The sequence below is a fragment of the Hylobates moloch genome, unplaced genomic scaffold (assembly GCF_009828535.3).
Source record: "Hylobates moloch isolate HMO894 unplaced genomic scaffold, HMol_V3 SCAFFOLD_14, whole genome shotgun sequence".
NCBI classification, from domain to species: domain Eukaryota; kingdom Metazoa; phylum Chordata; class Mammalia; order Primates; family Hylobatidae; genus Hylobates; species Hylobates moloch.
In genome coordinates this window covers 41,808,136-41,831,114 of record NW_026652289.1, presented here as the reverse complement: position 1 = coordinate 41,831,114, position 22,979 = coordinate 41,808,136, and positions in this window count along the sequence as shown.

Sequence of the window (22,979 nt, the reverse complement as noted above, 5' to 3'; positions counted from 1 at the left end):
GTATCATTGAGAATCACAGGGAATGATGGCGTCCAATAATAAAAACGTCTTCTGCTCAATACCTAAAGTCACATACTCCGTAATTCCTACTGAGGGTCAAGGAAGTATGGTGGGGGAGTCGTAGGGGGAAGAGAGCCGTGGATTAGAGTGCAGGGAGGTCACCTCATGGGACCACGTCCTGGCAATTGAACGAGGAAGGGGTTTAGCACCCCTTGCACCTCCAAAGGCCCGTTTCCCTCTTTTGTGGAAGCTCGGTGAAGCCAGACAAGCGCAGACTGCTGATGCTATTGTTTGATTTTAAGGCCTCATTGTCCGTGCCTTATAGTTTCCAGTTGCACGAGTTTAAGTGTCTCCCTTTGCCGATAACACTTCCCCTGATGCTTATGTCCTTTTCCACCTGACTTGTATTGATCGCTTCCTCCCAGTCTTAAGTGGAAAAAGCCACAGTAGCTTGTGTCCCCATCCTGGCCAGCAGCCTCAATATCAGTCCTATCTAAGCCCTGCCAAGACAGATCCAGATTCAGCCCCCAACCAGGCTGTTCTGTGTGAAGACCTTTGACCTCACACCTGCCTGGTCACTGATCAAAAAATATCAGAGCTGGGAGGGGTAGGAAGAAGCATCTAACTCTATCTGCTCATTTAACAGGTGAGAGAAGAAAGATCAAGAAAGGTATAAGGACTTGCCCAGTGCCATTCAGATAGCACAGAGCAAGGACTTGAACTTGGGGCTTTTTTTATTTCTGATTCACATCAGAACAGTTTCTTCTACTCTTTATTCCACTTTAGAAGCAAAGAACCATCCTTACTCTAGAATAATCCTATTTGGGGCTTCCCCAGTGCATACAGCCTTCTTGAGGTAATTCGGTTGTCTGTTCCAAAGGCCTCACGTGTGTTTGGGGTCCTTAGGGTTTTGACCATACCGGTGGCAAGCCCAACATGCCACCAGTTCCAACCAAGGCCCCTTTTTGGCTAACACAACCACCAGAGCCAAGGCACCCCTGTATGATGCCAGAGGCTTGTGGATGGTTGCTGTTTGTGAATGGCTGGGATGTTCTGCCTTACTTTGCACCAAAGGCATGTTTCTGAATAATTGTATCTATTCAACTGTTGCACATTTTATATACTTTAGATCCAAATTTCCTTTAAACAAGTTCACACTAAGGGGTAGCCCTGGTGGCACCCAGGGTGGAGGAGGCATCCACAGTTAACATAGATGTTTTTTAATGAAACCACATATTCTGGCTGAGTGTGGTGGTTCATGCCTATAATCTCAGCACTTTAGGAGGCCGAGGAGGGTGGATCACTTGAGGTCAGGAGTTTGAGACCAGCGTGGCCAACATAGTGAAACCCTATCTCTACTAAAAAATACAAAAATTAGCTGGACATGGTGGCCACTGTCTGTAATCCCACCTACTCAGGAGATCGAGGCAGGAGAATCGCTTGAACCTGGGAAGCGGAGGTTGCAGTGAGCCAAGATCGTGCCACTGCACTCCAGCCTCAGCAACAGAGCAAGACTCCATCTCAAAAAAAAAAAAGGAAAAGAAATCACATTTTCCTGTCGACTTTGGTTATAATTCCCTTGAAGCACTAATACTGCTTCAATTCTAGTTAGCCTTTAATTGGTGGTGGGTTTTAACACTTTGTTGATAGTTTTCTACTACTCTCTTTTCCTAAAATAAGCAAGTTGTGATCTATCAGGGCACATTTAAATACCTGAGAAGGAACGTTGTTGAAGAGGAGACTGTTATTAGGGGGCTGCTAGTTAAACATAACACGGTGGCAAATCCCCAGGTAAGGCAGACTCATGGTGTAATAAAAATAATTGCCTTTTAATTGGCTTGTTTGATAACTGTGGGTTCTTTTCTTTCCATATCAGTCTTCCTTGCGAGGCAGTGTAGAACACTGGGAACAATCCATAGAGGAAATTCAGTCATTGAGGTTTGACCCTCTGCCATTTATTTGCTTGTCACTTAGGGAAAACCATTTAACCTCTCTGTACCTCAGTATTCCAATCTGTAAAATGAGAGTGTCATGACAACGAAATGACCACACAGCTTCCCTCCCTCTTTTCTTCTTGTCTTGTCTTTTCTTTTCCAGGGTCAACTGGCCAGGCAAATGGTGCCAAAAGCAACCAGTTTGAGGATGGGAGCTTCTAGCCCAACTGCTGCCCTGTCCCCTGTTAAGGCTTATTGGTGCTGCCATGTGACCCATTGCTGGGCTTCAGGGCAATCACACCTCCCATAGCGTGTCTCTTTCTCCCTATGAGAGGGTCCTATACCCCTGCTGTAGCTAGCATCAGCCTCAAAGCACCTGCAGAACTCCCAAACATAAGAGGCGGCTTCAAGGTCCCCAGCCTTTGCACACACTGTGCCCGTCACCTAGAGCACCTTCCCCTTTGTCCCTCCTGCAAACCCCTTTGATGATTTCAAGAAAATTCAACACAAGCACCATCTGTTCTATGAAGCCTACACTGACCAGTGGTCTTTCGTGGCAGACTTGACTCCTTCCCCACCTAGGCCTTAGGAACAGGGTCCAGTCATTGGCTCCATAAACCTGTATTAAGCTTTCCTGTAGACACATCTGTTTCTTTAATTAGTTGGTGAGATCCTTATGGAGAAGGACCTTGCATTATTCAACATGTATCTCCAGCATCTAACACAGTGCCCGGCAGAGAGTAGATGTTCAGAAAATTTTGTTAAATAAATTAATGAATGAATAAAATAGCATTACGCTGACATTAATGACTAGGAGGGTGTACTGAGTGGAATAGCATCCCCTTAAAATTCATGTCCACCCAGAACCTACGAATGTTTCTTTATTTAGAAATAGAATCTTTACAGATGTAATTTTTTAAAATTTAATTTAATTTAATTTTAAGTTCTGGGATACATGTGCAGGACATGCAGGTTTGTTACATAAGTAAAAGTGTACCATGGTGGTTTGCTGCACCTATCAACCCATCACCGAGGTATTAAGCCCAGCATGCATTAGCTATTTATTCTGTTGCTCTCCCTCCTACAGATGTAATTAAGTTAAAATGAAATCATACTGGATTGGGGCAAGGTCTAATCCAGTGACAGGAGTCCTTGTAAGAGAAGGCAAATCTGAACACAGACAGGGAGGAGAGCCACATGAGGGCAGAGGCTGAGATTGGAGCTATGTCATCACAAGCTAAGAAGTGCCAACAGTCGCTGGCAGCCACCAGAAGCTAGGAGAGGCAAGGAAGGATTCTGCACTAGAGCTTTTAGAGGGAGTGTGGCCCTGCTGACAACTTGATTTTGGACTTGTGGCTCCAAAACTATGAAAGAATAAATTCCTCTTTTTTAAAAAAAATGTTTTGTTTTGTTTTGTTTAAATGGAGTCTATTCTGTCATCCAGGCTGGAGTGCATTGGTGCTATCTCCGCTGACTGCAACCTCTGCCTCCTGGGCTCAAGCAATTCTCTTGCCTCAGCCTACCAAGTAGCTGGGATTACAGGCGCACACCACCACACCCGGCTAATTTTTGTATTTTTAGTAGAGCCAGGGTTTCACTATGTTGGTCAGGCTGTTCTTGAACTCCTGACCTCAAGTGATCTGCCTGCCTCAGCCTCCCAAAGTGCTGGGATTACAAGCATGAGCCACTGAGTCTGGCCCAATTCCTGTTGTTTGTAGCTACCCAGTTCATGATAATATGTTACTCCAGCCCCAGGAAACTAACACATAGGGAAAGGGCATGTGGATGTGTGGAAGGAAATTCTCCTCCAATATAGTTCCCCCTGATTGGATGGACTCCGGACCACATCTTTTCTCTGAGTTCCACTCTCACTCACTTCCTCACATTTGCTTTTCCATTTTTCCTCTTCATTAATAACTCGCAACACCTTTCCACATTCCCCACACCATACATATCTTCCCAATCCCTCCTTAATACCCAGTCATTCAACAAAGACTTACAGAGCCCAGATATGTACTAGGCCGTTAACAAAGGGTCACACAGACATGAATAAGATTGACCTTCCCTGGAGAGTTTCTAGTTTAGGAAGATTTTATTTTATGGATGTCTCCCAACATCCCCATGAGGTGTTTATGCTTATGTTTATAAATAGCCCCAGTTTAAAGCTGAGAAACTTGAAACTTACATTAGTCGATTTGATTTTCTCAGATCACAGGGATAATAAAAAGCAGAGCTGGTATTCAAACCCAAGTCTATCTCACATCTAAAGTCCACTCTTTCCCTCTTTCCACTGCAGCACTCAACCTGGACTGTCCCACCAGCCCAGCAGGGAAACATCCAGGGAGAAGACGAGATGTTCAAGAATACCTCGCTGTTATTCAAACTTCCTCCTTCTATGTTAAAGCTTAGGAGATAGCACAGACTTCAGGACACAACTGCCTGGACCAAATTCTGGCATCCTCATAGGTGATCCTGGACATCTAACTTAATCTTCTTGGACTTTTAATTCTCCCTTTGGACAGTAACTACCTCCTGTGGATATTGTGAGAATTCAATGAGTTATGACATGCAAAACTCGTATTATGGAATGTAGTAAGAACTCAGTAAATGTTAGCTCTATTACTATGACTAGCTAGCTCTCTAGTATCATCGTTATTATTTTACTCAACTTCCAATTCCAGTTCCTCTTCTCCACCCTCCTGTTCCTCTAGCCAGTGCATTGTACACACCATCCTGAGAAAACCCAGCATTCTGAGTTCCAGTCCATCCGATGCCCAGCTCCAGGCCATTATATTATTCGGAACTATGTGATATCACATATATAAAATTGTTTCTGACCTACAAAAATGGGACTTTCATATAGTTTGATCTAATAGACTCCAACTCCTTTTGTCCTTAAAATGGAAAGACATAAACAAAGGTATCTTGCTAGCCTCATAGAAGAGAAAGTTTAAAGTGATTTTTTTAAAACTTTAAATCCAGCTAGAAAAAGCTATGGAAGTGTATGCCTTTTGTAGTTTCTCCGGCAAGTAAGAAGCAGGATCCCAGGAAATGGAGTCCCTCTGGGAGGCAATAGGCCCCAGAGCCCACCTCTATGATGTGAGGCAAGATGGGGAGTGAGGAGTGAGCCTGCCTTCCACTTCTGTATGCAGACGAAGAGTCTCTGATGGAATTTGGCCCTGAACACAATAGTGAGCACTTTGGCTTCTAAAGAATAAGGAGGAGGATTCTTAAAAGATTGTGAGACAAAGAACAAGAGGAACTATTCTCAGAACATCCAAGCTGTCCTCTTCAGCTCTCTTAAGGGGAGCCTTCAGATTGACTTAGGGCAGGTGGGCAGGGCAGCTGTCTCAGACTCCTAACTCAACTCCCTTGAAGCCTTGCTTAGATCTGCTCCTTCTTCCAGAAAGCCCCGCCTGCCTCCCTCCCCTGTGTTAACACCTCATTAGCACCCTGCCAGCAAGGAAATCTACTTAAACAGCTCTTGCTGACACAGCATGCCTCCCCTTTGCATGGAGGATTCTCTTTCAGTCCCCTTCTGATGGCACAGTTGAGCATGGGCCCTGCCCAGCTCAGCTCCAAGATGCCTGCTGTCTAATCTCACTCTGCCCAAGCCCTGTCATTGCCACTGTCTCTCATGCCTGCTAGCACTTGTTGGGGGTAGGATCCTCCTAGGATCAGGCTGCATGTGATTCTAGCATTCTTAGTCTCCTCCTTGGATTTTTGTCTGTATACATAGATGCAGAAGGACCACCTTCTCAACCTGCTACTAAAGGACTCCAGGGATGTCCATTCCGTCAGCAAAACCCATTCTCCTCAATTTGGGTAACTACATTTCTAAGAGTTGCTGAAATACAGTACATATGGTAAATATGGTCACAGGAGCATTAGCAGCCAATGACTCTTTGCCTTTCTTTGGTCTATTCATCCAAATGACTTCCATAAATGTGATTCTATTTTGGGTTTACTCCAGTCTCAGTTTCTTTTGTTGTGGGAGGTATTAGGACAGTGGGGTTGGATGGGAATTGGCAACCATTGATCCAGACAGGGAATATCTGCAATGGTGACTCTCAGAAGCATGTGACTTTAAGAGAAGAACCCTGTAATCTTAGAGTAGCTGAAAAATATGGAGTATTTGTGCATATACTGGAGGATGACAAAAAAAAGTATACAACCAGTACTACTGGAGCTTGCTGAAATATTTCCAATCTTTGGTCCTGTGGGGCATCCCTCAGCAATGTTAGAGTTTGGACCATGTAGTAGACTTTTGGAGCCTGCATAGCCATGGCCCCTTCTAAGTGAAATGCCAGCACCCACTCAAAGGTCAGGCTTAGGCAGTCATATTCTGTGGCACATGTCCCTTTCCCTTAACCCAGCTGACAGTACCAGAGTGAGCACTTAACCAGGATGGTCCTTCCATAGATGTGTCATGAAAAGATAACGTGAGACTAGTATTAGGTGAATGCAAAACTAATTACGGTTTTTACATTGTTGGATTTTGCCATTTGATATTGGATACATCATTTTAATGGGCATTTCTTGCTTTATGGTTTTTTGCTGACTTACTACCTACCATTTATTTTATGTGTATTTTAGACTATGGAAATGATGTTAGACAAAAAGCAAATTCGAGCGATTTTCTTATTACAGTTCAAAATGGGTCGTTCAAAATCAAAGCAGCCGAGACAACTCACAACATCAGCAATGCAGTTAGCTCAGGTACTGCTAACAAATGTACAGTGCAATAGTGGTTCAAGAAGTTTTGCAAAGGAGATGAGAGCCTTGAAGATGAGGAGCTAGTGGCCAGCCATCAGAGATTGGCAATGACCAATGGAGAGCAATCATTGAAGATGATGCTCTTACAACTACACAAGAAGTTTCTGAAGAACTCAAGTCAACCATTCTATGGTTGTTCCACATTTGAAGCAAATTGGAAAAGTAAAAAGCTCGATAAGTGGATACCTCATGAGCTGAGTGAAAATTAAAAAAAATTTCATTTTGAAGTGTCGTCTTCTCTTATTCTGCACAACAATCAACCATTTCTTGATCAGATTGTGATGTGTGACAAAAAGTAGATTTTATAGATAACCAATGATGACCAGCTCAGTGGTTGGACTGAGAAGATGCTCCAAAGCACTTCCCAAAGCCAAATTTGCATCAAAAAAAGGTCCTGCTCCCTGTTTGGTGGCCTGCTGCCTGTCTAATCCACCACAGCTTTTTGAATCCCAAAGAAACCATTACATCTGAGAAGTATGCTCAGCAAATCGATGAGATGCACCAAAAACTGCAATGCCTGCAGCTGGCATCGGACAACAGTCAGGACCCAATTCTTCTCCATGACAACGCCCAACCACAGGTTATACAACCAATGCTTCAAAAGTTAAACGAATTGGACTACGAAGTTTCACCTCATCTGCCATATTCACCTGACCTCTCGCCAACCTAGTACCACTTCTTCAAGCATCTTGACAACTTTTTGCAGGGGAAATGCTTCCACAACCAGCAGGATGCAGAAAATGCTTTCCAACAGTTTTTCAAATCCCACAGCACAAATTTTTATGCTACAGAAATAAACGAACTTATTTCTCATTGGCAAAAATGTGTTGATTGTAGTGGTTTCTATTTTGATTAATAAAGATGTGTTTGAACCTAGTTATAATGATTTAAAAATCATGATCCAAAACCGCAATTACTTTTGCACCAACCATTTTCATTGTCCAATTGAGACACACAGAAAGATGGAGTAAACAGTGGCAAAAAGTATGAGTAAGCAAGCCATGAAAATACAGCTGGATACAGACAAGCTTTGTGTAAGCCAAATTTATGAGCAACCGGAATGATAAGTACACAGGGGAAGTTGTGCAGAGAATGGAGCAGATGCCCAGACAGGAGCAGAGGTACTATGAGAAGAGGAGAAGAGAGAAGGAGAGAAAGAAGGCAAGGAGGGAAGGGGCACCATGCAACAATCTTATGGGAGAGAAAGAGGAAAGAAAAGAGCAAGAGTGAGATTGAAAGATAGAGAGAGAGAGAGCAAGAGAGAACGTAAAGCTGCTCCCAACAATGGCAACTCCTTAACTCATTTAGTTCTCACTAATATGAGAACTTTGACAGCAAGGGGGGCTTTGACAGCAAAGTCCCTTTTCCGAAGTTACCTGAACATATTCTGTCCTTGCCACCAGAAGGCATCAGCTAAAGCAGACTGCTAGAAGATGAACATGGCACTCCTCAATGCTGATGTATAAATGGAAAATTACAGGAAGTATTCAGTCCTGTCACACAGCCCCTCCTTTGACACCCCAGGGGCCAGCAATATTTCAGGATGCAGACCTTTCCAGACTTCAGGAAGGGCAAGCATCCTTACATATACTGCACATTCCACAGCACCCCCGTAGGGTCTAGGGCAGCACCTGTAATCAAACACATAAATATTCCTGCAGTGCAATGTATGAGTATTCACTCTAAACAGATAACCTCACATCAGATAAGGTCAAGTTTTGCAGCCAAATGAATTCAGATCAGGTCAGGTTTTTCTGCCAATTAAGTTATAAGAAAAGTTTCCATTTTCTGAGCTCTTTGGATTTCAGAATTGTAGATAAGGCATTCTGGGCCTGTTCTATTTGCCAGGAAAGTATCAAACTCACTGTCTGTGGCCTTCTTTCAAACAAAAACAAGGAAGCTCTGTTGATGCCTGCGTGGGCAGTTGAAATGATGTCCACACAGGAAGCAGCCAGAGGGCCTTGGGGTGTGGCCAACATCCCTGCTGGCAGCACAGTTCCTGCATGGAGAGCTCTGAGTTCTGACAACTGGCTGCTCATCCATATGCACTCATCCACCTTGACCTTCCTGCAGAAAATTGATTCCTTTCACAAGACTCAAAAAATCTGCTTCCAATCCCCACCAGGGAACTGGCCGGAGTCATAGGTCCTGTGCCAAAGGACGTCATTAGCCCAGCCCACTGTGGGAACTTAAGCTTTCCTGGGGGTGCCTCAGCCTCCGTGGCCCCACGGCAATTGCTTTATTAGGTGTACTCACTTGCATGCATTTGCTAAGAGGGAAGGGCCTCATGGGGTAAAGAGCCCTTCTCCAGGGGCACTGTCTTTCTGAACTTCCTTAGGGGAGAAGACTGAGATCCAGCTGGTTTGTTCTGATGGGGGAGGGGTACTTCAGCCAATGGGGTCTGTGGATTCATCTTAATTCACCACACCTTTAGTGAGCACTTTTATGTGCTCACTAAAGAAAGACCCTGATCTAGACACTTTAGGGAGCCCACAGACAAATAAGAAATAAGACACAGCCACTGTCCCAAAGGGAGGGGAAGGGAAGTAATACAACTCCTTGTGGTGTGCTATTTGCATACATTCACACACATGGCACTCATGGTGCTCTGGAGAGCTTGGTGGGTGCATCTGACATCACAGGGGCTACTTGGGCAATGGAAGATCTCTCTTCCTAGAGACCAGATCTGTGGAGCTAGAAGCACAACCTCAAAACCAAGAGCCCCACCAGGCACAGGTAGAATTCTCCTATGGTTTTCTCTTATTTAAAATGTCCCCATACCTAAGACCTGAAACCATGAAACTCCTAGAAGAAAACATACAGAAAATCTCCACACAGGCCTTGGCAATGATTTTTTTTGGATGAGACAACAAAAAGCACAGGTAACAAAGCAAAGCTAAACAAGTGGGACCACATCAAACTAAAATGCTTCTATACAGTGAAGGAAACAATCAACAGAGTGAAAAGGCAGCCAAAGAATGGGAGGGTATATTTGTGGGCCATACATCTGATAAGAGGTTAATATTCAAAATATATAAGGAACTCAGAGAACCCAATAGCAAATACACATACACACACAAACACACACACACAATGATTAAAAATAGGCAAAGAACCTGAATAGACATCTATCCAAAGAAGATATATGAATGGCCAACACGTATATGAAAAGGTGCTTAACGTCATTAATCATCAGGGACATGGAAACCAAAACTACAATGAGATATGACCTCACACCTGTTAGGATGGCTGCTATCAAAAAGACAAGAGATAACAAGCATTGACAAGGGTATAGAGCGATCTCTTGTACACTGTTGGTGGGAATGTAGGTTGGTGCAGCCACTGGGGAAAACCAAAAGAAGGTTCCTAAAGAAATTAAAGATAGTACTACCATACTCCAGCAATTTCTCCACAGAATTGAAAATTCAAAGGAAATTGAAAATTCAAACACTCAAAGGAAATAAAACCACCACCTCTTAAAGATACCTATACTTCCATGTCCATTGTAGCATTAGTGACAATAACAAAGATATGGAAACAACTGAAGTGTCAGTTGATGGATAAATGTATACAGAATTTGCAGTGTGTGTGTGTGTAAATACACACATCTATATATAATAAAGTATTATTCAGCCTTTAAAAAGTAGTAAATCCTGCTATTTGCAACAACATGGATGAACCTAGAGGACGTTATGCTGAGTGAAATAAGCCAGACACAGAAAGAAAAACAGTGCATTATTTTACTTACATGCAGAATCAAAAAAAAAAAAAAAAAAAACCCTAATAGAGAAGAATGGTTACCAGGAGTGGGTGGGGGTTGGTGGATGAAGAAAATTGAAAGATGTAGGTCGAAGGTTACAAAGTTGCAGTTATGTAAGACAAGTAGGTTTAGAGATCTAATGTACAGCACAAGGATGATTGTTAATAATATTGTATACTGGAAATTTGCTTTGAGCCTAGATGTTAGGGGAAAGGCAAGGCAAGGCAGGAGGGAGGGAGGGGAGGAAGGAAGGAAGGAAGGAAGGGAGGGAGGGAGGGAGGAAGGAAAAGAAAAATAGAAAGAGAAAGAGAGAGAGAAAGGGAGGAAGGAAGGAAACAAGGAAGGAAGGGAGGGGAGAGGGAGGAGGGAGGAGGAGAGGGAGGGGAGCAGGAAGAAAACTATTTGAGATGATGAATATGTTAATTTTCTTGACTGTAGTAATCACTTCCCTATGTATATGTGTTAAGGGATCTTTGGGATGTTCCTTTTTCTGGCTGGAAACCTCTGTGGCTGATGGCATCTTCGCCGGAGTTCTTGTCCTGCATCCAGGAAGAATGAGGTATGCAGACAAGTGGAGGGTGAGCAAGACAAAAAGGAGCTTTATTAAGTGTTAGAACAGCTCAGAGGAGACCCACGGTGGGTAGCTCCTCTCTGCAGGCAGGTTGTCCCTCTGAGTGTTACAGCTCTCAGCAGAGAGGCCCTGGATGGGTACTTCCTCTCTGTAGGAGGGTTGTCCTGACAAGTGTTCAGCTTTCAGTAGAGAGGGTAGCTCCTCTTTGCAGCTGATCATCCCATCATCTTCCCAACAGAGAAGATATCTTCTCTCTGCAGCTGGTTGTCCAGTTGACTCTCTGTCTTCTCCATCCTCTGGCTGAGCCCAGGGCTTTTATGGACCTCAGAGGGGAGGAAGGGCATGCCAATTGGTTCGTAGGTGGCCATGGGTGGGCCCAAAAGAGGCACTACAAGTTCCCACTCCAGTCCACGGGACTGGCGGCCCAGCCCCCAGCCTTCAGGCCCTCCCTGGCCTCAAGATGGGGCCTTACCAGGGACCTGCCCCCTTCCACCCAGGAACCTGTCTGCCTCCTGTGGCAATCCATGGCACCCAGGCTGCTGGCACCAAAGGGCACCCACAGGCCAGTGCCCAGCCACCCTCAGCCCTTGCCCTCAGCTTCCTCTCCCATGTTCCTTTTGGAGGGGGTCAAGGTGGCAGGGGGCTGGCATGATCAGCACTGCCTTGAGCATGTGCACACCTGGTCAGCCTGTGACAGTGCCTGGGCTCAGCCCCAACTCTCCTCCAAGACCAGAGCAGGTGCCAGGAGCAGAAAGAGACCAGGCAGCAGGAGCAGGAACCAGAATTATTCTACTGACCCAGTTTTCAGGGTGTGTATTGTATGTAAGTATATGTTGGATAAGGCTGGGGGACAGGATGGGATAATGCATTAAACCTTGATTGGAAATTAGAATAAGATTGATCAAGGTAGGGCTATGAAGTAAAGGGTTTGAATTAAATAAACTGTTTATATTTTAGTAAACATTCACTAACATTTTTGTGTGCCTGGTTGTCAGAAATGTAATTATTATTAAGACCCCAATGATGCCCTCAAGGAGCGTGAAATACAGCAGGTAGGAGGACTCATATCTGAGACCCCGTAGAATAGAATAGTGTGATCCTGTCATACCATAAACCCCTGTGGCTGCATCAAGCCACAAGAAAGTTTAGCACAAACCCAACACAGAGGAAAAGTGATCAGTAAGGCTTGGGGGAATGAATGAATGAATGAACGAAAGTGTGGCTGGATCCTCTCAGTCCCTGGTCAAGCCCCACAGGATGCCCAGCTTTGGACTTCATGTCTCCCCCAGTTGGTGACACCTGAGCTCTATTAAAAGGCTCAGTGCCACCTGAGCCTTAGTTCCAACTTGACTTCAGATAGGAAGGGTCTAAACATCTCCAAGGAAGCCCATTCTAATAACCTGTCCTTCCCTGAAATACCACATTTCTACCTCATCTTTTATAGTTCAGGTATGAACATTTCATTTCTGCCTGGCAGCCTCACCTCCTAGGCCTACACTTACCTTGTTCTTACCACCTGACCACCAGGACCAGAATTTTGCCATTAACCTCAGTCTGGGTGCTGGAGTCAAGCTCCTAGATTTTGGTATTTCTGAAGTGCTAGCTTCCTGAACAGCTTCGAATTGGTTGGGTCAGGGTCCTTCAGAGAAATAAAACCAATAGGAGATTGCATAGGTAGATAGGTGATTGATTGATGGATTGATTGATGGATAGACAGATAGATGATAGATGATTGATGGAGATAGAGATAGATTAGATAGATAGATAGACAGATAGATAGATAGACAGACAGACAGACAGACAGGATCTGTTAGGGGAATTGGCTCACATGATTATGAAGGCTGAGAAGTCCAGTGCCAGGCTGCTGTCTGCAAGCTTGAGAACAAGGTGAGCCAGGAGTATGCTCAGTGCATGTCCAAAAGCCTCAGAACCATGGAAGCAGACATGTCCAATACTGAAGACCTAAGGACCTTGGAGGGGAAGTGGGGGCATACATCTCAGTGTCCACAGGCTGGCAAATGTGGGATTCTGATATCAAAAGGCAGGAGAAGAATATCCCAGTTTCAGGAGGGAGTGAATTTGCCTTTCCTTTACATTTTTTTGTTCTATCAGGACCTTCAGCCAATTGGCTGGTGCCCACCCACATTGGATGTGGGCAGATCTTCCTTATTTAATCCACCGGTTCAAATTCCAGTCTCTTCTGGAAACATCCCCACAGACATATCCAGAAGTCTTGCTTTATCAGCTATCTGGGCATCCTTTAATCCAGTCAAGTTGACACCTGAAATTAACTATCACAATGTGTTTCCACACCGTGCATGCTGCCCTTCTTCTGGGCTGCTCTCACCCTCCCCTGGCCAGCCATTTGCCATGTACCACCTGTTTCCCATTGCTGGGCCTTTGAGGGAGCTCTGCTGGTGGGCTGGCCTTCCCCCAGTACCTGCATCTGTGCCTGCCCTGCTTGGTGGCTTGGCCTGCTTTCAGGTCTCAGCCCATCCCAAGGCACCTATCCCATTGCACCTGGCCTGGCCATGCCTGGCCTCCTTACTAGATACAGCAGCCAGCATGCACCAGGCCTCCAAACTGGGGAGTTACTACACACTGAGAAGGCTTTAAGGGAAGCATCACCAGGAAGGGACGGCAGCCTACAAAGTGGCCCAGAGCCTAGTTGGCCAAACCTGGTTCAAAAGGCCAGAGCAGGGAAGTCCAGAGCAGCACCAATTAGGCACCTGGAGTGAAAGAAAATCACAGGGGCAGCAGGGCCAGTTCATTTACCAGCCAAGATTAGTCAATGCAACTCTCCTCCTGGAAGTGTCACTTCTCTTGGGATCTCCAGGTGCCCTGGCTGTGAGGAATGCTGATGACTTGTGGGGAGGGAAGTGAAGGAGCCTGACAGTGTGCTGGATCCTCACCAAGCCAGGGTGACTACCTCCTAGTGGCTCTCAGAGCTTGGTCCCGGAGAGAGATGAGCATACGAGCAGCAGGAATCAGGCCTCTGTCCAGGCCATGCACTGCTCCCACCCCAGTGAGTCTCCCAGATATTGCCGCTTGGTGAGAGCTTCCAGAAGCAGCATGCAGAGCAAAAACAAGCATAGCCTGTTAGACTGATGGAGACAGGGGCAGCTTTCAGGGGCTGGGCAAGGGGCCCAGTTCTGCCCCAGGGGCCGGTGTGAGGTGCAGAGCCAATGCTGAGCGAGGTCCATCCCCCCATCCCTGGGTGCACTTGGTTTCCATGACAGTTGTTTTATCAATAATATTTATGAAGTTAAGGAATTGAAAGAAAAACAAAAATGGATTAAATCATCTTTCGTGTGTCAGGTATGTTTCTATTCTGTGCATCTCATTTAATTGACGTTAATGATAATAGTCATTTAACAATAACTATTACCTTTATTTCACACGTGAAACACCCACAGCCCAAAGAAGTTAAGACACTTGTATAATGTCTCAGAAGTGGTTGAGTGCCTGACACCCTTTTGCTGAACTGAGACCTGCCTAACTCAGCGTCCTCTTCACCATGTCATCATTCCTACCTGTGATGATAGGATTAAAAACCAAATACAGTATAAAGAAAATGTAGTATATCCATACGGTGGAATAGTATTAGACATAAAAAAATTGAAGAACTGGCACATGCTACAAAATGATTAAACCTTGGAAACATTATGCTAAGTGAAGGAAGCCAAACACAAAAGACTACATATTGCACGATTCCATTTATATGAAGTGTCCAGAATAGGCAAATCCACAGAGACAGAAAGAGTAGTCGCAGCCAGGGCCTGGAGGAGGGAGAAGTGAGGAATGACTGCTAATCGGCATGTGGTTTCTGTTTGGGGTGATTCAAAGAGTTCTGGAACTAGACAGTGGTGATGTTTGCACAACATTGTGAATGTACTTAGTGCCACCAAACTGTACACTTTAAAGTGGTAAAAATGGTAATGTTATGTTATGTGTATTTTACCAAAATGAAAAGGTAAAAAATATAATCCACTGTTGCCTTGCTGGGGCCAGGGAACAGCACTTCCAGGCATCCATAGCCACTCCTCAACTCTGCACCCCTCAATCACTAGCTCTGCTCAAAATTCTCCTTCAGGTCTAGAATAACCCAACACTAATGAATGGACGGTGGTAAAAATTGTCTTTCTAAAACCCAACTGCCCCTCACACACACATGCAGATGTATGGTTTCCATGTTTCCTACATGAATACACGAAAACATGAATGAAGGTATAGGTGATGTGGAGGGAAATCTCATTCATTCACACTAATTACCATGATAAGAGCAAATACAATTTGAGTGGTCACTGTGTGCTTGTCATGATGCAAGGTGCTCTGATGATAAATATCTAATGACAATTCAGCAGGGGTGATATTATTATGCCCTGATTAGGAAATGGAGACATTCAGAAGTTGTGATTTGCCTGAAACTACAGAGTTGACATGTAGTAGAGCAGGAATCCAAACCATTTCCAACTTCCAAGTTCACGCATATCCAGACAAGAAGTGTCTGAAATAAAGAAAATCCTAGCTTGCAGAATATAAATAAATTATTGCAGTTTTATTCTTTTTTCCCCGATACATTAACTAAACCTGGTGAGTAGACTATTTCTTAATAGGAGTTCCTAAATATGAAACATTACGTATAAATTGATAAGATTTTGTTTGGAATTTGAACTCCTTTGTGCTGATTTGTGGTATAAATGTTCACTGCTGAAAAAGAAAAATCAAAGAAAAAAAATGACTTCAGGATTCACCACAGTATGGAAAGTCAACAATGCAAAATTAGTGGAGGCCAATTGGTGAGGTTTGAGCGATGTGAGTGGTTTCCCAGGAAACCGTGGGATGGTTTCATCACTGACCAGTCCCATCAAGGAGTGGTGCTCATCTTATCCTTGCATGCAGCTAATCTCACCCCATGAGTGCCAGGAAGCCCCCTGTGCTGTTTTTCACATGGGTAGTGTGAGGAGGGGTAACTTTACATGGCCTGGGTGCTTCATGGGCTCAGCAATTTGGACATATTGAGCAAAGCTTTGGGTAGTGTCCATCGGCTGGAGGACCCAGTGGCCACCTGTAGTCACTGTTGATGGAGAGCCTTCACAGGACCCACTGAAGAGCAGCTTCTCAGTCTCTGTGTCACAGTGACCACCCAATTAATGGAGAGTGGATGGGACATTGGCTTTATGTCTAGCTCACTCCCTAGACCCAGCCACCCACAGGGCTCTTTTCCACGTCTCTACTCTCCCCACCCCCTCTGAAGTCCTCCAGGAGGACAGCAGGATTAGTATCTCCTCTAGCCCGCTCTGTCCTTTTCCAGCCTATTGTTATTAAACACACTGTGCCCAGTCCTCCCATGACCTTCCATTTTGAGCCTCCAGATCTTGTATTAGAAATTCAAGTGAAGTTATTTTTCTCTATAACTCCCGTTTTAACCACCCCAATTCTTCTTGAAACAGTAAAGGTACCTCCAACTCACAGTGGTTTCCAAAGTGGGATGCAAGATGATTCATTTGGGTATGAGAGAAAAAAATAAAACTTCAATATATTTCTTTCAAAAATTAAAAAATTATACTTTATTAGTTTTGAATATATATGGATTGGTAGCAGTGCACTACACATATATCTGTGACAGTGATAGGAATGTGCAGTATAAGAAAATCAGAAATTCCTGTTCTTAGTGATTGCAAAAGGTCAATATATGTAAAATGTGGAAAAGAAATGAAGAATAAAAGATAAATATTTCAAAATAATATCTGATTTCATTTATTTTTATACTTATGTCCCATGAAGACAACAATATTTTACAGCAGAAATAAAGTACTATAACTCCTGACACATCTGATTAGTTATTAAGCCACCCTAGAAATTATCCTGAGTCCAAGACCACTGATGGCTGCATTAATTCAGCAGTCTACAAGGAGAGAGTGCAGGAATCAGGTAGAAACTGTTGCAAAATACCTGATTTGTAGGTTTTGTTTTGTTTTTGTTTTTTAAGCACAACCCCTCCCATTCTGTGGCTCTGTGAAAGATCTCACTTTAACGGAAAGACATTCTCTGGATTTATGGGTATGGATATGCATATATAGTATTACAAAGAGAGGAGCATGACCCCTTATGGGCAGAAATGCTTATGGTTCATGGAATGATGTTCACCCTTATATTTGGCTTTGTTGGCCTGGATTGCCTCAACAGTTGCACAGCAGGCTGAGCGTTAGCCATGAACCCCAACATGAACCCTGACCTCTGGTGTGTGCAAGAGCTGCTCTCAGGCCACCTAACTTTCTCCATCTCAATGTACACCCACATCACATGAAGACCTGGAGGCTTCTCACTGGGGAGAGAATAGTACAATTTTCTCATTGTCCAATCCATTTCATTTTCAGCTGTGGGATTAAATTTACTCTTTTCTGAAGTGTTGTCTGTGCGTATAAATCATTTAAGTTTATATTTTCGTTGCTGTGGCAACGATGTGGCTACTTGAATTCCAAAGTGTCCTTCTCGATTTCAAAGCCATGATAAAGAGCCAGAGCATTTAATGATGGCAGGCAGAACAGAGGCAGAAGTGGTGGGAGGAAGGGAAAGTAAAATGACACATTCTCCAAGTAGCTCCTAAGAGCTCAGAACAACACCACTGCTTTGACAGACCAAGCAAGAGCAAGGGAGCTGGCCAGCAACCAAGGGATTGTTAAATGGTTAACAAAAGGTGGCCCAGGCTTCTTTGCAAAAGCACCTGCATATTCTGACCCTGAAGTTCTGCCGCCTCCTTCTTTTCATCCTGCCTGGTAGTTCTCTTTGCCAAGCAGAGGCTATATCTTTTCACCCAGAGGGGTCACCAGCAGTTAGCAAACACCTGTTTAATAAAAGCTTCTTGGATGCTTGGATGGATGGATGGATGGATGGATGGATGGATGGATGGACGGACGGACTGGAAAAGAATTGCTAGGAGAAACGCAAAAGGAATCCAGTGTTAAGAGACTATCCAATGCGGCCATGCGCTCTGGCTCACACCTGTAATCCCAGCACTTTGGGAGGCCGAGGCAGGTGGATCACGAAGTCAGGAGATCGAGACCATCCTGGCTAACATGGTGAAATTTTGTCTCTACTAAAAAAATTCAAAAAAATAACCAGCTGTGGTGGTGGGTGCCTGTAGTCCCAGCTACTCGGGAGGCTGAGGCAGGAGAATGGCATGAACCCAGGAGGTGGAGCTTGCAGTGAGCCGAGATCGTGCCACTGCACTCCAGCCTGGGTGACAGAGCGAGACTCCATCTCAAAAAAAAAAAAAAAAAAAAAAAAAAAGACTCTGACCAGTGCTAGGCACAGTGCTGGACATAACATCACAAACTCAAAGCAACCCTGCTAAGTAGTTATGATTATTCCCTTGTTGCAGATAAGGAAACTTTAGACTTAGATTTAGGGAACTTGTCTAATGAACCTCTAGTTAAGTGGCAGATGCAAGGTGCATCCAGATCTGTAAAACTCCAAAGGCCACACACATTTTATGTTTCAATTGCATCTCTCTATGTCTCCAAATTAGAGACATAAAAAGTATTGCACAATAATGCCTAAAAGTTAATACATTGTTGATATAAAAGATTATGTAAAACATGAAAATGTCAGAGTCAGTTTTATATGTCTCCTGTGTCTTTTTAAAACTTATTAAATTTTAATTGCCAAATAATAATTATATACATTTATAGGGTTTATTGTGATATTTTGCTATATGTATACATTGTGGGATGATTACATCAAGCTAATTAACATATTCATCATCTTGAATGCTTATTTTTTGTAATGAAAACATTTAAACTCTTTTCTAGCAATTTTGAAATATTTAACACAATATTATTAACTATGGTCACCTTGCTGTGCAATAGATCTTGAAAACTTATTCCTTTGTCTAACTGGAACTCTGTGCCCTTTGGTCAACTTCTCTCCATTGCCCACCCCATCCCCTACCTCAGCTTCTGGTCACCATCATTCTACTCTCTACTCCTACAAGTCTGACATTTTTAGATTTCAAATGTAAGTGAGATCATGGGATATCTCTCTTTCTGTGCCTAGCTTAGGCACAGGAATAAACCAACAGGTTTACTTTTTAAATGCTCAACATCACTAATTATCGGGGAACGCAAATTGAAATCACAATGAGACATCATCTCACACCTGTGAAAATGGCTATTATCACAGAGGCAACAGAAAATAAGCATTGGTGAGGATGTGGAGGAAGTGGAATCCTTCTACACTATTGGTGGGAATGTAAATTAGTGCAGCCGTTGTGGAGAAAGTATGGCAGTCCCTCAAAAAGCAAATATAATTATCATATGATCCAGCAAATCCACTTCTGGATATATCTACAAATGAATTGAAATCAGCATGTGGAAAAGATATCTGCACTATAATTACAACACTTTTCACATTAGCCAAGACATCAATGGATGAATAGATAAAGAAAATATGGAGTCACTTTCAAATTACTTGTTTCACCTTAGATACTATTAACTAACACCCTACTAGGAGAAATGAGGAAATGTTTATGTTGTCTCTTACCGATTTTTGTTAATTGCAGTATAATTTTATATTGTCAGTTTTCATATTCTTTTGATTTTAAACCATTATTTCTAAAATAATCTAAATAACCATGATTTAGATTGTATTCAATATTTAAAAGTACTTATGACTAATCCCCACATGTTCTCCTATCTTGGAGCTGTTTTCATGGTTTTGGTGGGGGCAGTGGGAAGAGGCAGAGTGAGAAGGGGTCACACAAACAATGACCTTATCTGTCCTTTAACCTTGTATCCAATTTGCCTGGATTTACAAAATTCTCAAGGCACGTGTTTTTTGTTTGTTTGTTTGTAAATCCGGTAGCAATTGTTTAACAGTCTTTTAACACAGGGGTTTAAGTGGCAAGTACTTTTTTTTTTTTTTAGATGGAGTTTCACTCTTTTTGCCCATGCTGGAGTGCAACGGCCTGCTCACTGCAACCTCCACCTCCTGGGCTCAAGTGATTCTCCTGCCTCAGCCTCCTGAGAAGCTGGGATTGGGTCACCGTGCCCGGCTAATTTTTATACTTTTAGTAGACAGAGTTTTACCATGTTGGCCGGGCTAGTCTCAAACTCCTGACCTCAGGTAATCCACCCGCCTCAACCTCCCAAAGTGCTGGGATTACAGGTACGAGCCACCACGCCCAGCCTCGATATCCATTTTTAATGATAGTTATAGGTTTAACTTTTCGATTAACAGATCTTATTTCAAAGAGTTTCTAAGTAGAGTCTATTAGCCAACTTGATGGTGACATGAATTTGAATTTCAGCAAAGCTGCTAATGATATCCTTGTGGCATATTTTCTTTCCCATTGATCACTGTAGACAGTCTCATTGTCCCTAACCATTGATTGTGCTGTGAAAAAATACAAAACCAGACTAATTTTTACCCTGGGAGGGAGACTGGCTGCCTCAAATTCTTTCTTTATTGTACACAATTTAATAATTTAGGCAGAAAATGTCTTTGTGCTCCTCTGGAATACACTTTAATCTTTGCATTATAAATTCAGTTCTTCTGAAATTTGAGGATAATTTTCTTCTATTGCATTTTCAAATACTACCTCCGTTTCATTTGTTGGATTATCTTCTTAAAGGATATCTATCAACCTGAGTTGAATTGCCTATGGCACCTATATCCATTCTCCTATCTGTAGCTGATTTAAACTCCTTTTCTTTGTGTGCATGGTAAGCTCTTCAAGCTCCTTCTCTGTGTCAGTAACTTCATTTTTGACTATGTCTCTTATTTTTTTTTGCTGTTTTTTATTTATTTGTTAGTCAGGAAAGGATACTGTCAATGGTCTTTAATTTTCTTTCTTAATTTATTATGATCCTTTTTTCTTTCTCAGTCTGCTGATTATAATCTGATTATAAAGCTCATTTTATTAAATTTCTGTCATTATTTTGTTCTATACCTTCAAGGACTCAGGAGAATTTTCTTCTTGTTTTCTCTTCCAGATTCTGTTCTGTAAATGTGTTTTGAATGCTCTATGCCTTCCTTTCACCAAACTGTCTATTTATCCATCATTTCTCCATTTCTCTTTATTGTATCATCTCTATTCTATATAATGAAATTGTATATAATATGATATATATATTCATTATTACAGTTATTTTACTAGCTCTCTCTTAACATGAGCAATTGGATCCATATTTTCTATTTATTCTGGCCCGTAGTGGGTGAATTCTCTTTGACATTCTTCCCACCTTAACTGAAACATTTATGTCTCAGCAGAAGTTTGAGGGTTGAGTATTGTGTGCCATCAGTTTTTCTGTGGTCTGAGAAAATCTGGAAAGGAAAGAGGGACTGCCCAGTGGGGGCCGGAATTCTGGAGGACTTGGCTTGGTGGAAATGTCCTTTGATGGACTGTTTGGCTGATATCCCAGCCATGAACTGGATATGCTAGAGGTGTGCTTGGATCTGTCCCCAGACAGATTGGAGCCATGGGGCCGAGGGGAGCTCTAACAAACATTGCTGCCTTTGATGAGAGCCTTACAAAGTCAGCAGGGCCCTCTACACTAGAGGATTTGCCCACAGCTTTCCTGAGCTCCTTCAAGCCACTTCTGTGCAAATCTCAGCATTTTTTTTTCCAATTGACATTCTTTCTCCAGCATTACTTCTAAGGGCTGAGAGGAGGAACAGAGACCATAGCAACTCCACCAGAATTTATAGTTTGATAACCACCACTCTGAGAGTTTATAACATAAAGTTACACCCCAGCCCTTATTTTTTTTCCTGCTAGTAAGTTGTTTTCAGATTCTTTCTCTTTTTAGAGGGAGATTCCTTGCCTGTACTTAATTGCACTATTTTTGTGCAGAAATGCTGTCTTAGTTTATGACTCCTTTAAGCAGCATAATGACCTTGGATTAGAAAGTCTGTAGACCTGGGCATGAAACCCAACTCCATCTCTTACAGCAGTGGTTCTCAACTCAACTGGGGCCAATTTTGACAATGTCCAGTGACATTTTAATCATCATGACTGGCGGGTGCTGCTGGCATCTAGTGAGTAGGGGCCAAGGATGCTGTGCCATTTTACAATGGCACAGTCTGGTGCCCAACCACATACTCACAGGACAGCTCCCCAGAACAAAGAATTATCTTATGCTAAGTGTCAATAATGCCAAGATTGAGAGACTCCACCTTAGTAGCTGAGTAGATTTGGGCAATTCTTTTAATCTCATCAAGCTTTAGTGACTTTGTCTTTAAAATGAGCATAATAATATCTGTCTTAGACAGTCAATAGATGGTAGAGTTTTAATGTTAATAATAGTCATAATAACATAATGATAATACTTCTATTATTATCCCTGAAACTATTATTAGTAGTAAAATGGTAATTTTTTGAACCGCTGTGTGAATGCAAGCAATTTCCTCATCTATTCTAACCTCAAATTATTGCAAATTTAAATTTATTTGGGGGGCAACCTTGTCTTTCACTGACTCTTAGTGTTTCATCTGTTTTTGCTTGTTCGTTGTTGACATTGCCCTGTTCACCTTTTTTTTTTTTTTTTTAAATGAATCCTTGACACTTCCTGGGAAAAGAAGCATCCTCTCATTTTTTTTTTTAATTGCAAGTATGTCTTTTGCCTGCCTTCTTTTATGCCTCATATTACACATGTCCTCCAAACACAGTGCCAAGGTAAAAGTGCGAGAGAAGGCCAACTTCCAGCCCCAGGGCCAGAGAATTTGATGTGGGCATTGGATTAGAGGACCCCCTGGAAATGAGTATGCCCTTCGTGGTGTGAAATGAAAGGCTTCGATATTTTGTCTTGTTTTATTGGTAAAGAGTGGCCATAGTTCAAATACACCCAGTGTTGGTTGTCTGCTGTCCATTCGTCCATTCAGGTTAGTAGTACAGAATATCATCTTGCTATGCTCTTATCTTAAGATCAGTAAAGTG